The sequence below is a fragment of the Symphalangus syndactylus genome, chromosome 23 (genome assembly GCF_028878055.3).
Source record: "Symphalangus syndactylus isolate Jambi chromosome 23, NHGRI_mSymSyn1-v2.1_pri, whole genome shotgun sequence".
NCBI lineage: Eukaryota > Metazoa > Chordata > Mammalia > Primates > Hylobatidae > Symphalangus > Symphalangus syndactylus.
Genome location: NC_072445.2, coordinates 23571663 through 23590809, shown reverse-complemented (window position 1 = coordinate 23590809; position 19147 = coordinate 23571663).

Genomic DNA, 19147 nt, shown 5'->3' with positions numbered 1-19147 from the left:
TACCTTTTGTAACTAGTCTAACCTTAGCACAGATCTTAATAATTCTTTAAAAGTATATTTCTATTCAACCAATTCACTACACAGCAGTTTCCAAATTACTCTCCAAGATGTCTTGTAATTGAGAGTTTTAATTATGAGAAAATAATCACATATATTGCCTTTTCCATGTGTCATAACATTCTGACAACAGTGAAGATAAGTATTACAAAGAAAGTGTCTCTTATGACTACTCTTTTTTGTTTCACACCTAGAAGTTTCACCTGGTTAGTACCTCTGAGTCTATTTTATTCCTCTGAAAATCTGATTCTGTATTGAGCCAATAATCCAGCCCAATAAAAGCATTTGGCAAAGTGAAATAGAGCAAGTAATTCAAATACTTATTATCTGTCAAGCTTGGGTCCAAGAATTTTATATATATCATGCAATTTAGTATTTAGAACCATCCTATAATGTAGATGCTATTATTATTATTATGTTTCTACAGATAAACTGAGATTGAGGAAAAATCCAAGACAAGTTAGAAAGTGGTGTAACTACAATGTAAGCTGCATGCAATGTCCAAGTTATTAATCAGCTCATGATGTCCATCTCTTCATCCATCTGTCCATCCACCCATTCATCCATCCATCCATCCATCCATCCAGCCAGCCAGCCAGCCATCCATCCACAAAAAGATGCCCTGCCCGGGAAGTAATGCTATACGTTCTACTAAAATGTTCTGTTTACCCCTTCCTAAAACTCTCTGTATGCCCTTTGCAAATCCATTATTTGTGCTTTTCCTGCTATCCTCCATGCAATAAGAGGCCAAACCTGCCAGATTATCTCAAAGGTTGTATTCTTGCTAGAGAATCCTGCCGGATAGTCTTCTTAGATTTAGGCAATAAAAAGTACCGGCCGAAGATGCGACAACGGAGGAAAGAAAGGTCCATGTATTTGTATTTCTTTTCTTCTTATCTTCTCCTTTGGTGCTTTATCTCTGGGGTAATTGTTAATTCTTCCATAAATACTGCTTTTGCCTAGTGGCCCCCTCCTCTACAGTTCCAATTCTCAGCTGATGTCTGTTGGTTTGTGGATTTGTGTAGTTTAGACTAAACTGCATTATTTTAAAATTGGTAAAAAATTTTTAAATTGGGTGAACTGACACAAACATTTAGGAATCCTGGATTCTCTTGAAAAATAGCTTTGGCAATACAGAGTCCCACATTACCATATGGTGAAAAGCAACTGGTGCCATGTGGTTTGAGGCTGGGGTCTCTCCCTCTGCTCCACCTGCTTTGCCGCCTGCCTGATACCTGTAATTATGTGAGATTGCTGTCTCTCCTATTGTCTGTTGGACACTACTTGAATTATATAGTCAGAGGAACCACTGTTGTTTTCTAACATTAGGAAGCAAAATGAGAGAATGTGGATATTGGCATAGGAGAGTGTAGGCCAGAGACACAAATCTCCCCAGTGATGGAGGAAAACTCCTTCCTTCCTTGGTTTTTAGTTGGTAGTTCCAATTAATCCAGGTTCGAAATCAAACTATTAAGCAGATCAATGGAAAACATAAGGGTTTCAGAACTGTAATGGGTTCAGCATGGTTTACAGGATAATATGCCTCTAATTATTGGAGTACAATGTTGGATTTGGAGAGTGCAAATGTAGGACAAACCCATGAAGGCAGAGTGATATGTAAGAAACCATTTTTTTAATTTTCTAAATTGTAAAATTAGGCTTTTATGCCTAAAATCAAAAGAAATTAAAAATATTGCCCTAAGGAATAAGGCTAAGGATTTTTCTTTTTCTAGATACTGAAAATTTGCCAGATTGGGCATTTACAGCAACATTTCATAGGCCAACACTTAATAGATTTTTAATTATATTTTTTTCAGCTAGTTCCTAGGTTATGTAGCTTCAGGTTAATTTTTTATCAACCTGTACCTCCTACTTTTTCTTGCTATGTGGATGGCAAAGAATATTAATCTTCTTTATAAGGCTATGGCATAGACTTCAATTTTATAAAAAAAAAGAAAGCAAAATCTGGAAAATGTTATTTTACAGAAATGAGATGCCAGTTACTTAAAACAAGCTTGTTTATATTTTTGCGTTAAATATTTTTTCAAAATAATCAATTTCAAGATTATTACCAATATGTTCAATTTAAATATTTTATGAAGAATAAAAGGAAATAGGAGGTAGGAAGAGAGCATAAAAGTTGATTCACTTTTAGCTTTACTTTTATTTCTTTCCTTCCCAATACTATAGAATCAAGGGTATTCTAACTTCCTCAAATCCTTGAAAATGCACATTTATTTTATTTTTAGGAGGGAAGAGATTTTTCCTAATCTGGCAATTTTTAATAAAATAAGCATCAAACTGCAGACTGGTTATTGATTTGTTTTGATTAATGTATCTTCCCCTTTGTAACTTCTCCTTGCTTTTAATTTCATGGCAAACATTAGATAATGATACAACAAATGACTCCTGTCTAACATTTCAAATCTCAGAATTCATAGGCAAGGGAAGGAAAGTGAATGCCATGCTGAGTAAGCCAGAGCAGGTTAAATAATTTGCCATGGATATGATAAAGAAAAAACTTTTCTTTATTCTTAGCTGATTCTTAATCCCTTAGAGCAGAGATAATATTATGTGAATAGCACCAGGAAATGGAATGAAGTATAATGACTGGAGTCTCAGCAGAAGAATTGTGTGAAATAAACTATATGGCCAGAGGCCTTGAAAATCAAAGTGAATATGACATGGCTCTCTGGTATCTGATCACTGGCGAATGTGTCTCTTCGTTACATTTGTCTTTTATTATTATTATCATAATCATCATTCATCTATTATTGTAATTTCTCAGTTGAAGAAAATTAATGTCAGAAATAGAATGCTTTACTTAATTTGTACCCAAGCCAGTGCTAGTCAATACTCATAGAATTCCCAGTGCCCTGTCAATGCACTTCAACCCTTCCTTGTTGAGTCTTTCTTAATTGACTCCACTGAAGCAAATCCAATTTCTGCTCTCAGTCCTTGTACACATATGTGAAGAGTGCTAAATTTAAACTATTTCTGTTCAATTTTGTGCTGTCAACTCTTGACACACCAGGCAGAATGCGATCACCTGAATTTGCTTCATATCTTATTTTAAGACCATTTAATTGGAATGATTTTGTGCCATTGTTTCAGTGAGGTATTAAAGTGATATCCTAGAGGTGAAAAACAAATATATTATTCGACTCCACCATCCAATCTCTCTAAAACCACCTTCTTTGCTTTGTCTGCCTTATTTGATTTATATATGAGACATAAGTGTCAATAACTTGTTTTTGATGGGTGCAATACTGCCAGGAAAAATGGATATTTTTGAGCATTAGGCTATAAAGAGGGGTATGAAGTATAATTCAGATGGGCTTCGTGACACTCGTCCCTCATAAGACACACATTCTTTTCATTTCCAATTTCATTGGAACAAGCAAAAAGAATGGTTTCCAATCTGTCCCACCTCATAAAAATAGACCTGTGTTTAATTCTTTAGGACCTAAAATTATCCTTTGGATATTGTCAACCAACCATCCAAGGAAAACGTTCCTAGCCAAAGTAATAGAAATGTTCTAGGTATTGAGATGCCTAAAATATTACTGTTACCTTGCTTTTAATGATTGCACAAAATATTACAGAAACCCAAATGTGACGATAATAGTGAGATAGCCGGGTAATTCTATCTCCTTTTTATTAAATTGTGCCATTTTCTCAGTAGCATACTGCAGTTTACAAATGTAATACTTTTTTAATAGAAAGAGATCTAATCACTGACTCTGATTTTTTAAAAATATAGTAAAGGAATTGTGTTTGTCAAAGCCCAAAGCCTCATTTAGTTGTAACCAAAGATCTTACATGAAAGATGCTGCTTTTCTTTCTTATTATAGTTGATGATGGAGGATAGGGGTTCCAATTAAACTTCTATTCTGGTTTCCGTGATCAGCAAGTTGGATTACAAATGCTACATGGCCAAAGCACACAGCCTAATAGAATGTTGCCTGCCTGAATTTCAGATGTCCAGATATTTTTGAGGAGAACCTATTGACTATGTCACATCAAGCTTGTTATGTATAAACTAAATTTCCTCACAGAAATCAGACTATGCTGTTAAGTAATTGGCATTGAGTCAAGAATTATTTTTAGTTGCAATTTACTAGGGAAAAAAAAAGAATATGTAGTCCATTTCTTCAAAAGGAGTATTAAAGAAACAGAAGAATGTATAATTTCTCTGTCCTAGGCTTTGGAAAAAAGCTTACATCATATCATGTCTCTTCTACAAATACTAGTTAATAAACGCATAATTCCAAATTCGGCAAAAATAAAAAAACTCTAATATAAAATACATTATTTTAAGCATACTCAGAAAAGTTAATTATATTATATTTATATTAACACTTTTACATTTTTCTCCTTCAGTACATGAGTGACTTCTGGGAAGCTATGTAGTCTAGATAAGGGTCTGTAGTCTACTTAGGTGACCCTATCTGAACAAAGATCCCTAGTTGTAGTGGAGTTATTGGACTGAAAATCAATCCTTAGCAACTTTAGGAAGATTGTCAATTAATTGCTAATGTCAATTAAGCTACGGTGATTGTTGATTTTTTTTAAATATTGTACTTTAATTAGAAGAAATTAATTGAATTACATTTTCCTCTTTTTAAGCTCTTCAATCATCAACAAGAGAAACAGGGAACCTAGATTAACGTTTACATAAATTTTGTTCTTGCATAACCACACTAGCTGCTGAGAACAGAAAGATACTAGCATAGGATATTTTCCAATAAGTATTTGGATTGCTTCGCTCTATCAAAAGATTAAAAAAAACACAGGCTATTGAAAATAACGAATTGTAACAACTAGGAGGTGAATTTTCCCTAAAGGAAGATAAGGTAAAGTAGGGGACACAGTATATTGGGAAAGCAGAAGCTCTGACAACGAGAGCATCATTTGTAAAACTCCTCCTGCTTCAGTGAAACTTTGGTCTTAATAACTTTCCATGGTGATCTCCCCTTCAACCACCAAATTGTTCCTCTTCCAATGGCAGCTTTACTGATGTAAAGGTCTAAACATACATAGTTTCTTTAATCTATATCCCCAGAGACTCCTTGAGCAAGTGGATAACACCACAGTGAGAAATCTGTAGTTTCTCCATTTGTCTTAGCAGATTACTTTAAAACTGGCTAGCCATATGTAGAAAGCTGAAACTGGATCCCTTCCTTACACCTTATACAAAAATTAATTCCAGATGGATTAAAGACTTAAATATTAAACCTAAAACCATAAAAACCCTAAAAGAAAACCTAGGCAATACCATTCAGGACACAGGCATGGGCAAGGACTTCGTGTCTAAAATACCAAAAGCAACGGCAACAAAAGCCAAATATAGATGCATTTATATTAATATTTGGTAATTTCGGTAATGTTCTTTTCTTTTTTACCAACTACGTTTTGTTTACCTACCCTTTTTTTTTTTTTTACCATCACCTATAGGACAGTAAAAAATTAGTAATATAGAATAATGTTATTTAGTACTAGAAATAAGAGCTTTGGGATTGAAAATGATATTCTCATTAATGGTGAGATTTTGTTGGTAGATTTCTAGCTCTCTGGCAGTTTTGTAATTTTGAGTTGAATTCCTTTGGGTTCCCTCACCATATATGCCATCTATATAGTTTAAAATTTAGCCAAAGTATTTATGCTTTTAAGCTTCAAGTTTTTTGCAAGTCTAGCAATAGATTGTCATAGTCCCCAAGGCATATTTAAAATTGAAAATGAAACTTTTCTCCAAATATTTTTGTACCTACATAGGAAATCCAGAATGGTTGCATAAGGGTTCCTTAAATTCCAGCTTGAATTTGCTGTCACCCTCAAAGAAATACCTTAGATAACTGGTTCCTGACCTACTTGTGCTTTTTAGCACTCAAAGCATGATTGTGTATTTAAAAGTGAAAATATTTCATTGTGGGATTTCTCATGTTGAAAGGGCAGCTACATAACCATCCTTTACGATTCAATGATTTGAACAATCACTATTAGATTGAAAAAGTACTACGTGTTATACAAAAACACGTATAGAAATAGCTACAAGACCTTTAATATCAGTAATTATGGCAACATTGGAAGAGTTCGCTGTCAATAACATTTATATACTAAATACGTTAGCAGACTTTTCTGAAACTTTGACATGGGTTTCCTATGAGTGCTGAGACTTTCAAAGGCCAAATTAGGTTTTACAAAATTACGTATCTCTCTTTCATTGCCCAATTAACTACTTTGTGAACAGCGACATTTATTATCTATAAATAGATATTTCAAAGGTCAAAGAGAGAGAGAAACAGAGATAACTCTATTTCCTTTCCCTTTCTTTTCTCTTACTTTTTTCAGCAACCACTTTTCAAAAAGAAGAAAGATGAGAGCAAGATTAAGAGGAGAAGGACGAGGAGGAGAAAGAAGAAAGCATGTTTATTTTCTGCAATCTATAAAAGCACACAATTCATCCAGAAACTGCAGAATTGCAGTGGACTAGATAGACATCATTTTGAAAGTCTTCATTATAGGCATATTTTATTCAGTGTTTTGGTCTAGTTATTAAAAGGGACTTTATTTCCACACCGCCTTCTTCTAGAGAGTGTTTTAGAATTCAACTAAGGGGTGGGGCAAAGGGAAGTGAACACATGTTTTTATGAGCTTTCTAAATCATCTGCTAGATACAAAGTGATCCATTTGCACTTATTGTGAAATACTGGCCTTAATTCACAATTGGGATGAGGAGAGAGAAGAAAAGCACAATTGAGGTAGTCACCTATTATTTATCATGCTATCAAGCCCTGTAATTAAATGAAATCATGGAGACTGAAGATAGAGAAATAAAATGCTTCTAGTAAACAAGTACAGTGTGACACAGAAAGAGGGGACAAGCTATAGTTTTTCTGAGTTAAAGCATGTGTCCAAAACGTTGAGTTTTGTGTACTGGATGTAATAATTATTTAAGAATTGAAAGAAGACTCGTTTATTTTGTATAAAGCTACTGGTTTAATACACATCAGAGTATCATGGTGATTTCTAGATGAAATCCTCCTGTTACGGAAAACTATCTACCAAATTAGATAACCTTTTGCTTTTAGATGGCTTTGACTGTTACAAAGCTCTGTTTTTAATTTCTTTGAGACAGGGTCTCACTTTGTCACCCAAGCTGAAGTGCAGTGGCACAATCATGGCTCACTGCAGCCTCAACCTCCCGGGCTTAAATGATTGAGTAGGTAGAAACACAGGCATGTGGTACTACGCCTGGTTAATTTTTAATTTTGCGTGTGTGGGTGTAGAGATGGAGTCTTACTACCTTGCAAAGGTTAGTCTCAAACTCCTGGACTCAAGTGATCCTTCTGCCTTGCCCGGTGCAAAGCTCATTTTTAATGGTGAGATAAACTTTTACCTTTCTATAATTATACGACAATCCTCTTAAGTTGTGCCTGAGGATCTAGGATGCAGGTGCCACTGGGGATAATTTGTAATAGATCACTTTGCTAAAAAGGTGGAAATACATTTGTATCTTCTGCTAATATATAGGCTGCTTCAGGGTTCTACTTTCAGGTGTTTTTGAGGTTGTGGATATTAAGCGTCATGGCTATTTAGTTGCTATAAAACTATGAACACAATTTAACTGGTTTGTGATATAAGGAAACATATTTGAGGAAAAGTTTAAGATCTTTTGTATTTTAATAAAATAACCTTTGTCTGAAGATTCAGTTGTCATACTAATGTATGCAAATAAAATCAGAGTTTTAGTAGCCACTGTGCCTCTAGCCGTTATATTCTTTTAATTAGAATCAAGCAATTAATTCTAAAAATGTCTTTATATTTTTCTGAAAGCATTGCCCTTCTTTACCAAAAGCTTTATATGTCTTCCCATTTTATGTTTTAACATGCGAAATAATTAAAACGTATGCTTTGCTTCTTATTGGAATTAATTGCCCCTCTTTCAGCATAGGTGGACTTAATGTGGCTCTTTGGAATCGTGTGACTTTCTAATTCGTATGTACTTGTTGATACATCATGTTAGAAGACATTGAGTTTTTGTTATCATGTTGACACCTTAAATCCCACACTGCTGATTTACATGACTGTGAAATTAGCAACAGCCAATGTCCCTTCTAGCATTAACTTATATTTTTGAAATAGTTAATAAAGATAATAAAAATTTCAAAATGTTACCCAAAATTTTAGTTCTCCTACATTAATAAGTAGAATTAAGCTAAAATTCAATTTCGAATCAACACAACACTGAATGCCTTCTGTTTGTATGTTTTTTTTTATTTAATTGAAAATACTCAAAGTGTGGCTTAAAATGACTGCTTTAACATGCTGGGTTACTTAATGCTATTACTTCACTCCTTCCTTTTGTCTTTCATGCTCATGATACTCTGATGTGTATTAAACCAGTAATTAGAAGCATTACTCATAAGTGATTTTAATCATTGCTTTACTCCTTCAGTTTTGTATTCAGTCAATAAACACTTAATGAGTACCTACGACATGCTAAGCCCCGGAAGAATACTCCCCTAAGAAGCTGCCAACTCACTCTCCTATAGCACCTTTGACACAGGAGTCAGGTTTCAGCTTTTGTCAAAGCCACTGCTTGCACCAAGTTAAGATTTGCTTTAGTGTAGTGCTTCTCAAATTTTAATGTGCCCAGGAATCATCAGGAGATTTAATTAATATCAGATTTATATTCAGTGGGTCTGTGGTGGGACCTGAGATTTTGCATTTCTCATAAGCTCCAGGTTGATGTACATGCTGTTGGCCTGGGGACCACACTTTGAGGAGCAGGGCCTTAAAGATGTGATTTCTTTGAATGGGTTTGTATGTCCACCCATGCAATGGAGGCATTTGCTTTTGCGAACAAAGATTAATTTTTATAGAACCTACATACATTAGTTTTGTAATTAAGGATTTATCTTCTTTGCTTTATGGTATTTATCACATTATTACATCATTAATTGCACGTGTCTCCTTTGCTATATTTAACTTTCTTGAAAACTGGCACTAAATTCTATTTACTTTTTGTTTCTATCATCTATCATAGTGTTTACTGATCAATAAATCATTGCTGAATATATGCAGAAATTGTTAACACTGTTGGTTCTTACATTTAGTTCCCTTTTCCTACTTGCTAAGGGTTAGAAAAAGTCTTTTGCTGACATGTTGCTTTTAGGTTCATTTTTCTACTTTGGTCTAAATTCAGCTCACCTTTCCAAGGAGTGAAATGTTCAAAGTTGAGCAAAACCAGTGTCAGTTTTAATGCGAAGTAAAGAGATTAGCAGGATTTTGAAAAAGGGGCAAAGGGAAACAAAGTCTTGTGTCCCAGGAAAGATAAACTTGGAAATGGAGGAATTGCTAAAATTTCCAAGTGTCTGGAGGGAAGTGACTGAAATCAGAGACTGAAGTGAGTGGAAGTTGGGCCAAGTGTGGTGTGTACTAGATGTATTAGAGAGAAGTGTCCAGAATCTTCTTGGAATATAGGACAATGGAGAGATCATAAACCATGCTGAAGGAGGTGACCTCTGCCTTATTTTCCAGTCCCTGAATTATAGTGTTGCCAGTGATACGGTGGTCAGCATGGTGGGAGCTATAAAAACCATGGAGAGGGAGGTATAGGTTTCTACATGACCCCTGAATTTTCAGAGCTCCAGACACATCCTCTCACCACCCCACCAACGGCCCTCTTAACTTTCTTATTAGAATTTATAACAGTAGTCCAGGAATAATTGCAGCTTCATAGTAAGAATGGTGGTAATAGTGATAAATATTTCTGCACTATTTCAGTGAATAGATAGAATTATTGTAATGTGGTAAGATGTGTGTGTGTGTGTGTGTGTGTAAATATTTAGGAGCCAGAAATAAATGTATTGTTTGTAAGGCACAGAATGAATTTATTTAAGAAAAATGTCAACTTGTCAGAATTATGGCTTTGCTCTTATAGTCGTTTTTTCTCTTGAAAATGACATAACAATGTTAGTAATTATACTTACTTAGATCTTATTAGGTACAAGTGTTTTTTCTTAGGGCTTTACATATATTAACACATTTTATCCCTTTGACAGAAATACTATTATCAACACTTTATAGATAAGTTAACAAATGCACAGCTTGTTTGAGTAATTTTCTTAAGGCACCGTAACATTAAGTGGTGGAGCTGGGTTTTAAAACCAGGCAGCTTTGGTTCTAGGGTCCGTGCTTTTAATTACTACACACCACTACCTACCACATTAATGATTGTTTCTCATGAACTTCAAGAGGGAGAAATATGCAACTAAAGTTGACTTATATAAACAGAATTGAGAAGATAATAAAATTCTCATTGTAGCTGTGTTAACAAATAGGAGCTGAAAAGTTCAGGCTCACAGAGTTAGGATTTATACCTCTAGAAGACATTCCAAGTGGTAATACATTCTATTTTTGTGTGTGTACCTAACAGTATATCCTATATGTCAATTGAAAAATGGTTGCTAAGAAAGGCCACAGAAATGTGTATCTATATTTATATAGGACATTCCATGAAGATTATCTTAATATTCTTCGAGACAAAATGAAAAAATGAGTAGCCTGTCTTGTCCATAACTAATTGAACAGATATCTGAAGAGTATTTAGTAATAAATTGATGTAAACTCTATGAAGATCTCTAAAATTTGGACCCCCCACTTGGCTTTCTTTTGTTCAGCAGTTCGATCCATGGTTAGAATGGTGAAAGAAGAAATGCTTAGCACTTTTGCAGGTAATGCAAAGCCGGAAACGGTGGCTATTAGTTTAGATGATAGCTGCATGCCTAAAAAAAAAAAAACTTTGTAGATTAGGACTATGGGCTGAAACTAATAAAATAAAATTTTACTGGGCTGTTGTAAATTCTTGTTTATTGCACATTTACAGGATAGGAAAATTTATGGCAAAATTCCTGTGGTTTTATTTGACTCCCTGCTCAATATGAGTCAATATGGTGTTAACAGATGCTTAAAAAAGTTAATGCATTCTTAAACTGCATTAATAGAGGGAGAGAGTCAAGTTCAAGGATGGTAATAGTTTCACTATAATCTGAACTGCTCAGACCGTGTCTTGAATATTACATTCATTTCTGTAGGCTACATTTTAAGAGTTGCTGAAAAGGTGGATTACACCTAGAGGGTGACTGGAATGTTGAAAAGATTGGAAACCACGGTGTTTAAGAAATTGGGCACATCTAACCTGGAGAAGAAAATAATAAGATCTTTTAAAAGTCCACATTTTAAAATGCTTTCTCTTTCTTGAAGAGAGATGATAATTTGGTGTAATTCTAGAGAAGTAGATCCAATAGGTTAGAAGTTAAAGTATTAGATATATTTTAAATTATGGGCTGAGAGAAAGTAGAAAAAGACTATTTGAAAAGGTACATGGGGTAATGCAGAGTAAGTGGTCATTTCTACTTTTTGTAATAATATAGTTTATTTTAAATAGTAGTTTGTATGAAGAACATAATAGTGCTCAACTTAAGGCTGCCAGACAATTTGGAGAGCATTGACAAAAAATAAAAGTTATCTTCCCCCTCACAATTCCTGTTCCATCAATCACCAGATTGCTGACATAAGCACTGTTAACGTCTTTTATGCGTTTTCCTGGAAATTGTCTGTAATATATGAGGTGGCAAAGACACATGGACAAACAAATGTATATACATATGTAAGTGTATAAGTCATTTTTAACACTAAAGGGATACTGTACATGGTTTTCTGGTGCCTGCATTTTGAACATACCTTTTCATATCAATGAAATGAAATCAGTCTTACTCATAAATTGTTTAGGATTTCTCCACTACCTAGAACCATATTAATATACATTTAAGTGTTTTTATTTTACATCAATTATTATAAGCTTGACTATAATAACCATTCTTGTATGTCTATCATTTATTTACTTAGGCCTAATTGCTAGAAGTGAAGCTTCTAGGTATAAATGTTTTAAGAATTTTGATGATATATTTTATAAAATTAATATCAAGAAAGATTATAGATTCGTACTTCTCCCAATGGTGTATAAATAATTCCAACACCTCTACCTGACCAACACTGAATTTTATCGTTACCTTCAGTGATTTCCAATCTGATGGGTAAAACAAAATTTTCTGTTTTGATTTCTATAAATGGCGAATTTAAACTTAATTTTGTTTATTTAGTATTTGTGTTTGTTCTTTCATGAATTCCTGTTCATGTTCTTTGTTTATTTTTTAATGGATTGTCCTGTGTTCCAAAACATTCAATGTATTTTTTTCGTTAAGAATTCTAAAATTTTTCTAAGTGATACATAATTTTTCTCTTCTAATATTTGACTTTTAATTCATATGCACTTATTGTACTAGTGGTCCCCACTATCTATTTTATATTGATTTTGATTACCAGCAAAATGAGAAGAAAAGACAAAAATAATATTCAATTAAGGAAGCCAACTGATTAAGAAAGTACAAAGTTCTTTCTCATTTGTCAATAATACCCACACTTTTTTGGGTATCAAAATATATTTAAAAAGGAAACACTACATCTCATAAAAATAATTTCAATTTTAAATAAATCTGTTTAAATAAATCTGTTAAAAGGAAACAACAAAATTCCTTGAAAATTATTCTAGATACAAAGAAGAGCTTCATTGCCCGGTGCGGTGGCTCACACCTGTAATTCCAGCACTTTGGGAGGCTGAGGCAGTCGGATCACGAGGTCAGCAGTTTGAGACCAGCCTGACCAACATGGTGAAACCCTGACTTTACTAGAAATACAAAAATTAGCTGGACATGGTGGTGCACGCCTGTAATCCCAGCTCCTCGGGGGGCTGAGGCAGGATAATTGCTTGAACCCGGGAGGCAGGATTTGCAGTGAGCCAAGATCGTGCCACTGCACTCCAGCCTGGGTGGCAGAGCGAGACTTCGTCTAAAAACAAAAAACAAAAACCAAACAAACAAAAGAGCTTTATTAAAATAAATCTGTAAAGTGTTCTAAAACACAAAAACAATTACGACTACCATGTTCATTAAACATTATTTTGAGATTTAATCTAAAATCATGGCTTTGACCAGGTATCAAATAAAAACCAAAAGTGTGTGTGTTTTTTTTTTTTTCTTTCCAGCTTTTATTTTAGGTTCAGAGAGTATACGGGCAGGTTTGTTACATGGGTAAATTGCACATCGCTGGGGTTTGATGTACAAATTATTCCATCACTAAGGTAGTGAGCTAATTTACATTCCCACTAGCAGTGTATAAGTGTTCCCTTTTCTCTGTAACCTCACTGGCATCTGTTATTTTTTGACTTTTTAATATTAGCCATTCTGACTGATGTGAGATGGTCTCATTGTGGTTTTGATTTCATTTCTCTAATGATTAGTGATATGGAGCATTTTTTTCATATGCTTGTTGGACACGTTTATGTCTTTTTTGAGAAGACACCTGGGCATATGTTCATTGCCCATTTATCAGTGAGGTTGTTTGTTTTTGTTTGTTAAATTGTTTAAGTTCCTTACAGATTCTAGATACTAGACCTTTATTGGATGCATAGTTGACAAAAATTTTCTCCCGTTCTGTAAGTTGTCTGTTTACTCTGTTGATAGTTTCTTTTGCTGTGCAGGAGTTCTTTAGTTTAATAAGGTCCCACTTGTCAATTTTTGCTTTTGTTGCAATTGGTTTTGAGGACTTAGTCATAAATTATATCCCAAGGCCAGTGTTCAAAATGGTGTTTCCTATTTTATTGTATGGTTTTTGTATCTCAATTTTATTCAGTTCAATGCTAGTTTTGGTTGTTTCTTTTCTTTTGCTAGATTTGGAGTTAGTTTACTCTTGTTTTTATGAACACCTATATGCACACAAACTAGAAAACATAGAAGAAATGGGTTTTCTTCTGGAAAGATACTATGTCCTAAGTTTGAACCAGGAAGGAAAGAAACCCTGAAGAGACCAATAACAAGTTCCAAAATTAAATCAGTAATTAAAAGCCTACCACCAAAAAAAGCTCACAATCTTCAAACATTCTTATAGTTTGAGGTCTTACAGGTAAATCTTTAATCACTCTTGAGTTAATTTTTGTACATGGTAAAAAAAAAAGGGGTCTAGTTTCGTTCTTCTGCACATGACTAGCCAGTTTTCTCAGTACCATTTATTGAATAAGGAGTCCTTTCCCCATTGCTTATTTTTGTTAACTTTGTTGAAGATAAGATGGCTGTAGGTGTGTGGCTTTATTTTGGTAACACGATGTCTCCAGCTTTGTTCTTTTTGCTTAGGATTGCCTTGGGTATTCAGGCATTTTTTGGTTCTATATGAATTTTAGAATTATTTTTTCTAATTCTGTGAAAAAATGTTATTGATAATTTGATAGAAATTGCATTGAATCTGTAAATTGCTTTGGACAGTATGGCCATTTAAAACATACTGATTTCTTTCTATCCATGAGCATGGAATGTTTTCCAGTTTCTTTATGTTGCTTCTTATTTCTTTCAGCAGTTTTATAATTCTAATTGTAGAGATTTTTCACCTCCATAGTTAGCTGTATTCCCAGGTATTTTATTCTTTTTGTGGTTATTGTGAATAGGATTGCGCTCTCGATTTGCTCTCAGCTTGAACATTATTGGTGTATAGAAATGTTACTGATTTTTATACATCGATTAGTATGCTGAAATTTGGCTGAAGATATTTATCAGATCTAGGAGACTTTGGGGAGACCATGAGGTTTCCTAGGTATAAAATCATATCATCAGTGAAGAGAGATAGTTTGACTTTCAATCTTCTATTTGAATGCCTTTTACTTCTTTCTCCTGCTTGATTGCTGTAGCTAGGACTTCCAGAACTATGCTGAATGGGAGTGGTGAGAATGGGCATCTTTATGTTGTTTTAGTTTTCTAGGGGAATGCTTCAAGCTTTTGCCCAATCTAGATGACGTTGGCTGTGGGTTTATCATAAGTGTCTCTTATTATTTGGAGGTTCCTATCACTTCAATACCTGGTTTGTTGGAAGATTTTAACATGAAGCGGTGTTGAATTTTATTGAAAGCCTTTTCCACATCTATTGAGATAATCATGTGGTTTTTGTTTTTAGTTCTGCTTATGTGAGGAATCACATTTATTGATCTGTGTGTGTTAAACCAACCTTACACCCCAGGAATAAAAACTACTTTATCATGGTGAATTCGCTTTTTCATGTGCTACTGGATTTGGTTTGCTAGTATTTTGTTGAGGATTTTCGCATGTGTATTCATCAGGAATATTGGCCTAAAGTTTTCTTTGATACGGTGTCTCTGCTAGATTTTGATGTCAGAATGATGCTGTTCTCATAGAATGAGCTAGGCAGGAGTCTCTCCTCCTTGATTTATTGAAATAGTTTCAGTAGGATTAGTACCAGCTCTTCTTTATTTGTTTGTAGAATTTGGCTGTGAATCTGTCTGAGCTTTTTTTGGTGATAGGCTTTTAACTACTGATTTGATATTGGAACTTGTTATTGGTCTCTTCAGGGTTTCTCTTTCTTCCTGGTTCAATCTTAGGACATGGTCTGTTTCCAGTAGAAAACCCATTTCTTCTATGTTTTCTAGTTTGTGTGCATATAGGTGTTCATAAAAACAAGAGTAAACCAACTCCAAATTTAGCAAAAGAAAAGAAACAACGAAAACTAGTGTTGAATAAATATCAATAAAATTGAGATACCAAAAACCATACAATTAAAAATCAATGAAACCAAAAGTCTGTCCTTTGAAAGAATAAATAAGATTGATAGACCACTAGCTGGACTAATAAAGAACAAAAGAAAAGACCCAAATAAACATAATCAAAAATGACAAAGGAGATATTACTACCAACGCCACAGTTGATTTTTATTGTTTGTTTAAAATGTATGCTAGTAATTTTTCATTAATGGTGCATGTGTGTGTGTGTGTGTGTTAGCTTAAGTATGTAAATTTCTATTTTTTTGAGCAGTTTTTTTTTTTTTTTTATGTACCTTTCAGTTAATACTTGTTGGGTTTTAGAACATCAAGGCACACTGTAAATGTCAGCCTTTGTGTGCTGCCTGATAGCTAATTTATGTACCTGACATTTCTGGTGGATTGTGGCCAAAGAATGGTAAACTGCAAAAATTCCATTAAACTGCTAAGGAGTAGAATGGTGCCAATGGGAGCAATCTATTTTCCTTTATGCTTCTATGCTAATAAAAAGATACATCAAGGACCTCAATAATTAACATTACTTTGTGACTTTTTTAAAAAAGCAAGTTATATTAAAGTTGAATTCTCACTATTTGTCAGCTTATGTATTAGTAGTTGAACTATTAGTATGATAATAATGTACTATCGTTAAAAAGTACATGAAATGTAAACGTGTAGAGTACAGTGAGAATTTAATCTGTCCTTTCACTTAGTTTAGGACAAAAGGAATTGTCTGTCAAATATCAGGCTATAAACATTACATAGAAAAATCTGGGCCAGGCGCGGTGTCTCACGCCTGTAATCCCAGCACTTTGGGAGGCCAAGGCGGGTGGATCACGAGGTCAGGAGATCGAGACCACAGTGAAACCCTGTCTCTACTAAAAATACAAAAATTAGCCAGGCGTGGTGGCGGGCGCCTGTAGTCCCAGCTACTCAGGAGGCTGAGGCAGGAGAATGGCGTGAACCCGGGAGGCAGAGCTTGCAGTGAGCCGAGATCCCCCACTGGGTGACAGAGTGAGACTCTGTCTCAAAAAAAAAAAAAAAAGAAAAGAAAAATCTGGCAAATACTGAAATTGAATTCTGGGTGTAGGGTTGGGAGTTTGGATAGACAGTGTTAAAATTTTCATAGAGAAATATAAAGAATAAAACCAAACATATTTTCGCTGTAAGCGTTTATTCAGAACTAAAATTTGGACATTACCAATTGCTCATTTTCTCTTTTCGTGAGCTCCTGTTATGGATCTTGTCCCAAAGTAATCTTGCCTAACTTTTCAGATAGTGCAAAACTACTTTCTACCTTCACTAACAATAATTAAATAAAAATTTGAAATGCAAGGAAGCAACATTCTTCAGTTATCAGCTTGGAAATTTTCAACACATCTCATGACACCAGGTTCTGGTAGGTTATAGGGAAGCTAGACCTTTATACAAGTTAATACAACTATAAATGGATACAACCATTTTGAAAAGGCATCTAGAAAAAATTATCAAAATTCAAAATATGTATATCCCTGGAACAAGAAGAAGAAGAATTTATGTTACAAAAACCACTTTATATAGCCATGCAAGTGGTTTATATAGCCATGCAAGCCGTGCGCTTTGTATAGCCATGCACTTTATATAGCCATGCACTTTATATAGCCATGCACTTTATATAGTCATGCACGGATAGATGTGTAAGAATATTTATCACAGTATTGTTAGAAATAGTAGGGTTTTTATTTCAAATAATGGTTACTAAAAATATTAATACAAGTGACTATTATATAGGTCATTTTCAGTTTTTTCTTTGTATTTTCTATATTGTCTAGAGGTTTTATAATGAGTGTATGTAACTTTAACCTAAAAACATAATAATATTTGATTTAAGAATAAAAAGCAAAGTATAACATAGAAAGCATGTTATTTAATTTATAATAAAAAATAATATAGAAAACCATAGCATAGGAATTAAAGTGGTTTTGGGTACAGAAATTGAGTCTCTTTAAGCTAAAGAAGAAATTGAGTCTCTTTAAGCTAAAGTTCTATATCTTTGGCTCCTGATCAGCTAATACTATTTTATAGTATTAGCTGTATTTTTAGCAGGTAAGTATTTTTAGCAGGCAAGTATTTTTAGCAGGCAAGATTCTTGGACTGCCACTACTTGGAATGAAGAGAATGGGGCACTTAGCAGCAAATGTGACAGAAGCAATGCCTGTATATGTTGTCTTAGAATTTGTATAACCAACATATCTCCCAGGCTAATTTGGAACCTAATAAATAACTCAAGTAAATTTGTATACACAATAAAATGAGGAGAAGAAAACTCTGTAATGTCATGATGGTTATTAAAAGTGTGTAAAACAAATACCTGAAAGATAAAGGAATGCTGGTAAATAATTTATGCTGAAAATATCCAAATACAAACATATTTCAATAGATCGACTATTTATAGAACTCCTACAAAGTTTATCATAAAAGTGAATTTTTCTAAAGTGTATTATTTTTTCTACATAGTGACTTTTATTATGAAATTTAAAATGGCTGTAAAATATAATTCAGTATAAGAATTTATATATTTTCTCCTGATATATGAACTTTTTGCCATATAAGAGAAGGCATATTTATTTATAGGTACATTAGTAAGCGTATCAACTATTTTATTCAAAGCCCCTGTAAAACCTGTAAGAACAACAGAGGGATTCCCTTTTATAAATTAAAAAAAAAGGTGAGAAAAATCCATGAAAAATGTTTAGAGCAGGCAAAAATTATTTCTGTTAGATTTCCATAAACTACTAGCAGAATTATTATGTATTCCAAAAGATGTAATACATCTCACAACCTTCAAACCTTTCTTCCCAGTGCTTTACCAATTACCCAGAGCACAAAAAAGACTGTGTGCTCAAGATCTTGGGTCTCTTATTCTGTATTCAACCCATAGAGTTGAATTTCCTTTCCCGTCTGGTCACACGCACAAAGGAGGTGGCCATAGTCTCTACAAGAGCCTTGTCTAATTTCCCTCTTCCTTGTGGACCTCCTTGTACCCAAACTATTTCCATTCACCTCTAATAATTCTGTTTAGATAGCATTCCCCTTGGGAGGGAAAATGTAAGTTGCTCACATTGGGGCACATCCTTCCAAAAAAAGAGGGAGATGTGGAAATTGTAGAGTTTCTATGACTTCATAAACTACTTAGAGTCTTCATGAGGGAGAAAAGCTCTCTAGCGTGGTTGGTAAATGCAGCTGAGAATTTGAGTAAATTAGGATAATACGTGAATTGGCAAAATTGTTCTGATTGTGTGTAATGAAGCAGAAGCTTAGGGTACAAGTTTTATTGGATTAAATGGAAACAGCTTCTACAGTCTGGAGACTTACGGTAAAATCTTGTTTATAGAGCAGAAAGGGGCATATCCAGAATGTGGGTATCTGGCCCGCTGCCCCTATTGCTCC